The following is a 7,091-nucleotide window of genomic DNA, read 5'->3' as shown; positions in this document are numbered from 1 at the left end:
ATTTTTGATGTTAAAGTTGGCATTTTGTTCTTGTGGCTGTCTTCTTTTAGGTTTGTTGAGGGATTACCTTCTTGTTGTTTCTAGGGCGTGGTTCCTGTCCTTGTATTGGTTTTTTTCTGTTATTATCCTTTGAAGGGCTGGATTCGTGGAGAGATAATGTGTGAATTTGGTTTTGTCGTGGAATACTTTGGTTTCTCCATCTATGTTAATTGAGAGTTTGGCTGGGTATAGTAGCCTGGGCTGGAATTTGTGTTCTTTTAGTGTCTGTATAACATCCGTCCAGGATCTTCTGGCTTTCATAGTCTCTGGTGAAAAGTCTGGTGTAATTCTGATAGGCTTGCCTTTATATGTTACTTGGCCTTTTTCTCTTACTGCTTTTAGTATTCTATCTTTATTTAGAGCATTTGTTGCTCTGATTATTATGTGTCGGGAGGTATTTCTTTTCTGGTCCAGTTTATTTGGAGTTCTGTAGGCTTCTTGTATGTTCATGGGCATCTCTTTCTTTAGATTTGGGAAGTTTTCTTCTATAATTTTGTTGAAGATGTTTGCTGGTCCTTTGAGTTGAAAATCTTCATTCTCATCCACTCCTATTATCCGTAGGTTTGGTCTTCTCATTATGTCCTGTATTTCTTGGATGTTTTGAGTTAGGATCTTTTTGCATTTTACATTTTCCTTGATTGTTGTGCCGATGTTCTCTATGGAATCTTCTGCACCTGAGATTCTCTCTTCCATCTCTTGTATTCTGTTGCTGATGCTCGTATCTATGGTTCCAGATTTCTTTCCTAGGGTTTCTATCTCCAGTGTTGCCTCATTTTGGGTTTTCTTTATTGTGTCTACTTCCCTTTTTAGGTCTAGTATGGTTTTGTTCATTTCCATCATCTGTTTGGATGTGTTTTCCTGTTTTTCTGTAAGGACTTCTACCTGTTTGATTATGTTATCATGTTTTTCTTTAAGGATTTGTAACTCTTTAGCAGTGTTCTCCTGCAATTCTTTAAGGGATTTTTGTGCTTCCTCTTTATTGTCTTCTGCCTTTTTATCAGTGTTCTCCTGCATTTCTTTAAGTGTGTTATTAAAGTCCTTCTTGAAGTCCTCTATCATCATCAGGAGATATGCTTTTAAATCCGTGTCTAGCTTTTCCGGTGTGTTGGGGTGCCCTGGACTGGGCGAAGTGGGGGTACTGGGTTCTGATGATGGTGAGTGGTCTTGGTTCCTGTTAGTAAGATTATTACGTTTACCTTTCGCCATCTGGTAATCTCTGGGGTTAGTTGTTATCGTTGTCACTATTTAAAGATTGGAGCAGAAGCTGTGTTCCACTCACCAGCAGTCTCTAAATCCTGCGGCGGGGGTCGTGGGTAGCTGACAGTACCCCGGTGCTGGTCCAGCCGGAAGAGGCCTGTGGTCCTACTCAGGCCGTTTTTCTGCTTCCCTAACTAATGCAGTCTCTGGTCCCGCGTGCAATTGGATTGGAGCAGAAGCTGTGTTCCACTCTCCAGAAGTCTTAAGATCCTGTGGTGGGTGTTGTGGGTAGCTGGTGAGTGTCAGCTGACCCTGCGCCCCAGCTGCCCTGGTGCTTTTCTGACCGGAAGAGGGTTGTGGCCCTATGTAGGCCGGATTTCTCTCTCCCCAACCAGAGCAGTCTCAGGTCCCGCGTGATTGGACTGGAGCAGAAGCTGTGTTCCACTCACCAGCAGTCCCAAAATCCTGCGGCGGGGGTCTTGGGTAGCTGGCGGGTGTCAGGCAACCCTGCGCTCCCGCTACCCTGGCGCTGATCCGGCCGGGTGAGGCCTGTGGCCCTACTCAGGCCGGTTTCTGCTTCCCTAACTAATGCAGTCTCAGGTCCCGCGCAATTGGATTGGAGCAGAAGCTGTGTTCCACTCACCAGCAGTCCCAAAATCCTGCGGCGGGGGTCGTGGGTAGCTGGCGGGTGTCAGGCAACCCTGCGCTCCCGCTACCCCGGCGCTGATCCAGCCGGATGAGGCCTGTGGTCCTACTCAGGCCGGTTTCTGCTTCCCTAACTAATGCAGTCTCAGGTCCCGCCAATTGGATTGGAGCAGAAGCTGTGCTCCACTCACCAGAAGTCTTAAGATCCTGTGGCGGGTGTTGTGGGTAGCTGGCGAGTGTCAGCAGACCCTGCGCCCCAGCTGCCCAGGTGCTTTTCTGACCGGAAGAGGGTTGTGGCCCTATGTAGGCCGGATTTCTCTCTCCCCAACCAGAGCAGTCTCAGGTCCCGCGTGATTGGACTGGAGCAGAAGCTGTGTTCCACTCACCAGCAGTCCCAAAATCCTGCGGCGGGGGTCGTGGGTAGCTGGCGGGTGTCAGGCAACCCTGCGCTCCCGCTACCCTGGCGCTGATCCGGCCGGGTGAGGCCTGTGGCCCTACTCAGGCCGGTTTCTGCTTCCCTAACTAATGCAGTCTCAGGTCCCGCGCAATTGGATTGGAGCAGAAGCTGTGTTCCACTCACCAGCAGTCCCAAAATCCTGCGGCGGGGGTCGTGGGTAGCTGGCGGGTGTCAGGCAACCCTGCGCTCCCGCTACCCTGGCGCTGATCCGGCCGGGTGAGGCCTGTGGCCCTACTCAGGCCGGTTTCTGCTTCCCTCTCTAGTTTCTTTTTGGAGGCACTCAGGGCTATGAGTTTTCCTCTTAGAAATGCTTTCATCCTGTCCCATAAGTTTGAGTATGTTGTGGCTTCATTTTCATTAAACTCTAAACAGTCTTTTATTTCTTTCTTTATTCATTCCTTGACCAAGGTATCATTGAGAAGAGTGTTTTTCTGTTTCCAAGTGAATGTTGGCTTTCTATTACTTATGTTGTTATTGACGATCAGCCTTAGTCCACGGTGATCTGTTAGGATGCATGGGAATTTCAATATTTTTGTATCTGTTGAGGCCTGTTTTGTGACCAATTATATGATCAATTTTGGAGAAGGTACCATGAGGTGCTGAGAAGAAGGTATATCCTTTTGTTTTAGGATAAAATATCCTGTAGATGTCTGTTAAATCCATTTGTTTCATAACTTCTGTTAGTTTCACTGTGTCCCTGTTTAGTTTTTGTTTCCATGATCTGTCTATTGATGAAAGTGGTATGTTGAAGTCTCCCACTATTATTGTGTGAGGTGCAATGTGTGCTTTGAGCTTTACTAAAGTTTCTTTAATGAATGTGGCTGCCCTTTTATTTGGAGCATAGATATTCAGAATTGAGTGTTCCTCTTGGAAGATTTTACCTTTGATGAGTATGAAGTGCCCCTCCTTGTCTTTTTTGATAACTTTGGGTTCGAACTCGATTTTATTTGATATTAGAATGGCTACTCCAGCTTGTTTCTTCAGACCATTTGCATGGAAAATTGTTTTCCAGCCTTTCATTCTGAGGTAGTGTCTGTCTTTTCCCCTGAAATGGGTTTCCTGTAAGCAGCAAAATGTTGGGTCCTGTTTGTGTAGCCAGTCTGTTAGTCTATGTCTTTTTATTGGGGAATTGAGTCATTGATTTTAAGAGATATTTCAGAAAAGTAATTGTTGCTTCCTATTATTTTTGTTGTTAGAGTTGGCATTCTGTTCTTGTGGCTGTCTTCCTTTAGGTTTGTTGAAGGGTTACCTTCTTGCTATTTTTGGATGTGGTTTCCGTCCCTTTATTGGTTTTTTTTTTTTCTGTTATTATCCTTTGAAGCACTGGATTCATGGAAAGATAATGTGTGAATTTGGTTTTGTCTTGGAATACTTTGGTTTCTCCATCAATGGCAATTGAAAATTTGGCTGGTTATAGTAACCTGGAATGGAATTTGTGTTCTCTTAGTGTCTGTATAACATCTGTCCAGGATTTTCTCACTTTCATACTCTCTGGTGAAAAATCTGGTGTAATTTTGATAGGCCCGCCTTTATATGTTACTTGACCTTTTTCCCTTACTGATTTTAATATTCTATCTTTAGTGCATTTGTTGTTCTGATTATTATGTGTCGAGAGGAATTTCTTTTCTGGTCCAATCTATTTGGAGTTCTATAGGCTTCTTGTATGTTCATTGGTATCTCTTTCTGTAGGTTTGGGAAGTTTTCTTCTATAATTTTGTAGAAGATATTTGCTGGCCCTTTAAGTTGAAAATCTTCATTCTCATCTACTCCTATTATCTTTAGGTTTGGTCTTCAAATTCTGTCCTGGATTTCCTGGATGTTTTGAGTTAGGATCTTTTTGCATTTTGCATTTTGTTTGACTGTTGTGTGGATGTTCTCTATGGAATCTTCTGCACCTGAGATTCTCTCTTCCAGCTCTTGTATTCTGTTGCTGATGCTTGCATCTATGGTTCCAGATTTCTTTCCTAGGGTTTCTATCTCCAGCGTTGCCTCATTTGGGTTTTCTTTATTGTGTCTACTTCCTTTTTTAGGTCTAGTATGGTTTTGTTCATTTCTACCACCTGTTTGGATGTGTTTTTTCTGTTTTTCTTTAAGGACTTGTAACTCTTTAGCAGTGTTCTCCTGTATTTCCTTAAGTGAGTTATTAAAGTCCTTCTTGATGTCCTCTACCATCATCATGAGATATGCTTTTAAATCCGGGTCTAGTTTTTCGGGTGTGTTGGGGTACCCAGGACTGGCTGAGGTGGGAGTGCTGGGTTCTGATGATTGTGAGTGGTCTTGATTTCTGTTAGTAAGATTCTTACGTTTGCCTTTCTCTATCTAGTAATCTCTGGAGTTAGTTGTTATAGTTGTCTCTGGTTAGAGCTTGTTCCTCCCATGATTCTGTTAGCCTCTATCAGCAGACATGGGAGACTATCTCTCTCCTGAATTTCAGTGGTTAGTGCACTCTCTGCAGGCAAGCTCTCCTCTTGCAGGGAAGGTGCACAGATATCTGTGGTTCAGACCTGCCTCCTGGCAGAAGATGAAGGCCCGAAATATGGCCTGTCCCAGAATCTGTTAGCTTCTGTAGTCCACACTGCACAGACTAGTCTAGGCGGGATCCGGGAACCAAGATGGCTCCCCAAGGTGCTCTGGCATAGCCCTCCCTGTTGTGGCGGATACCTCTCCTCTGGTAGGGAAGGTTCCCAGATGTCTGGAGCCTGAAATGGGGTCTGCCTCAGAAGCTCTGTGGCTTCTGCCTGTCCCAGAAGCTGTTAACTTCTGTAGTTCACACTCTCACTTGCACAGACTAGTCTCCACAGTGTATATTCTAATGGACTTGTTGTCACTGTGAAAATGCCATTTCTTTCTCTTTTTTTAAGTGAGGAGATTTTTCTTTTTTTGTTGTGTGTATGTATGTGTGTATGTGTGTGTGTGTGTGTGTGTGTGTGCATGAAAGAGAGAGAGAGAGAGAGAGAGAGAGAGAGAGAGAGAGAGAGAGAGAGAATTTGATTTTGCAATCTTCCAGCTTTAGAGTCTCCAGTGCTTGCATTTTAAGTGTGGGCCACTATTCCTAGTTTCTAACATATTTTGAACAAGAATGATTTTTGTACTGGGCAACATCTGAGAATCTTTTAATTGCTATTGGTAGAAAACGGTACAGCTGTCTAGTAGGCAGAGACCAGGCAGGACACCAAGCATTCTACTGGTCTTGTAACAGTCAATCAATTCAAAATGTCAGTGGGATCAAGTGTAGGAGATTGTTCTATAATTCCATTTTAATGGGTATTAATAAGACTGGTCCATTGTCCTCTCTAATCCTCACAATCCTTAGCTATCAACTTTAGTAACTTTACTCTAAAGTTTAGTGAGTTTACATTACTTCTTAAGCAAGGATACACACAGCCTTTAATGATGTTCATTCAGTCTATCTACTCTCTAAAGATCGACTTCTTTGTTTTCTTGGTAAATATAGGGCCTCAATTCTGAGCAGTCATATTGAATAATGAGATCAGTGAAAGATCCAGAGATACATTGTAGTTTGTTGGATAACCTTGAGTTCATGATTGATTAAAATGTTGCTCCTTAGGAATTTTGAGATCTGGACTTATACTTTTCTAACCTTAATTTAGTGAGTATCATATGGGCACAACAATAGTTTACTGTTAGAGTTTTTGGTGGCATTTCAGAGCATGTAGGGAAAATGGCAGGTACTATCATGTAATTTGCAATTTTAAAGCATTGGCATATGTGTCTTCTTGGACAACCATATGTTGAATATTTTGACCAATATTGAATCTCAATGGGCCAGGAAAAGGCAGGTACTACTGAGAGTCTACCAGGGTTAAATCAATTCCTTCAGATTGAGTTATGGTCCTTAGGGAATTATTTTTCTTTCTTTAGACAAACATGATACTGTTGAGTGTACCAAGACAATAATGACTAGTAGTGTAAGTATACTACTAAATGAGTATGTACTGAACTTTCAAAGGGTCCCAGACCCAGAAAGGTAAAAGTCACGTGTTTTCTCTGATCTGCATATATTAGATTTGAATCTTCAGATATGTATATTTATTATGAAATAAACATAGAGGTCAGGAAATTAATAAGAGGCTATGGGGAGAGGCTTTCAAGGAAGGGGAGACTTAACGCACTGGTATAAAAGGTCAAAGGGAATAATGGAATGGAAAGGGTTAAGGAGTTTGGGTTTGAAGAGTTGAGAAAGTAAGGTATAGGAGGGGATATAGTAAGGGAAAATAGCACAAAATACTGTTTGAAAAAGATATATAGATATTTACTATGGAAGAAGATTCCATATATATAGTAGGGGTAATCATGCCCCTACTACATACTAGAAACAAACAAATAAGAAGCCCACACCCTGGGATGGGTTCCTTCTTTTAGAATTGCTGGTTAGTGAATTCCTGTAGTTCTCCAATCACTGTAAAGTATTGCTGTTACTCTTGATCACCATCCAGAAATTGAATATAAAACCTATTGCTAAAGATATCACATACTTTAGTCACAGTATATGATAACAACAAGCTGGTACTCACATGGACGCTTCATACTTGCTGCCTAGATTTCTTAGTACTGGATGGCACTATGCAAGCTACTAGAGAAGAAAAATAAGTATCAGTAATACCCAGTAGAGAACCATGTGAGTTACAATAATGACTGGTCTGACAACACATGGTGACTAGGTGTAATAGTGGCATGAATATCATGGGAGTAACCAACAACTTTCTCATTGGATTTAAGTCTTGTTCTTCAA

The sequence above is a fragment of the Mus caroli genome, unplaced genomic scaffold (assembly GCF_978045245.1).
Source record: "Mus caroli unplaced genomic scaffold, Mus_caroli_1 scaffold_1, whole genome shotgun sequence".
Classification (NCBI taxonomy): domain Eukaryota; kingdom Metazoa; phylum Chordata; class Mammalia; order Rodentia; family Muridae; genus Mus; species Mus caroli.
Note: the sequence above shows the minus strand (reverse complement) of the source record.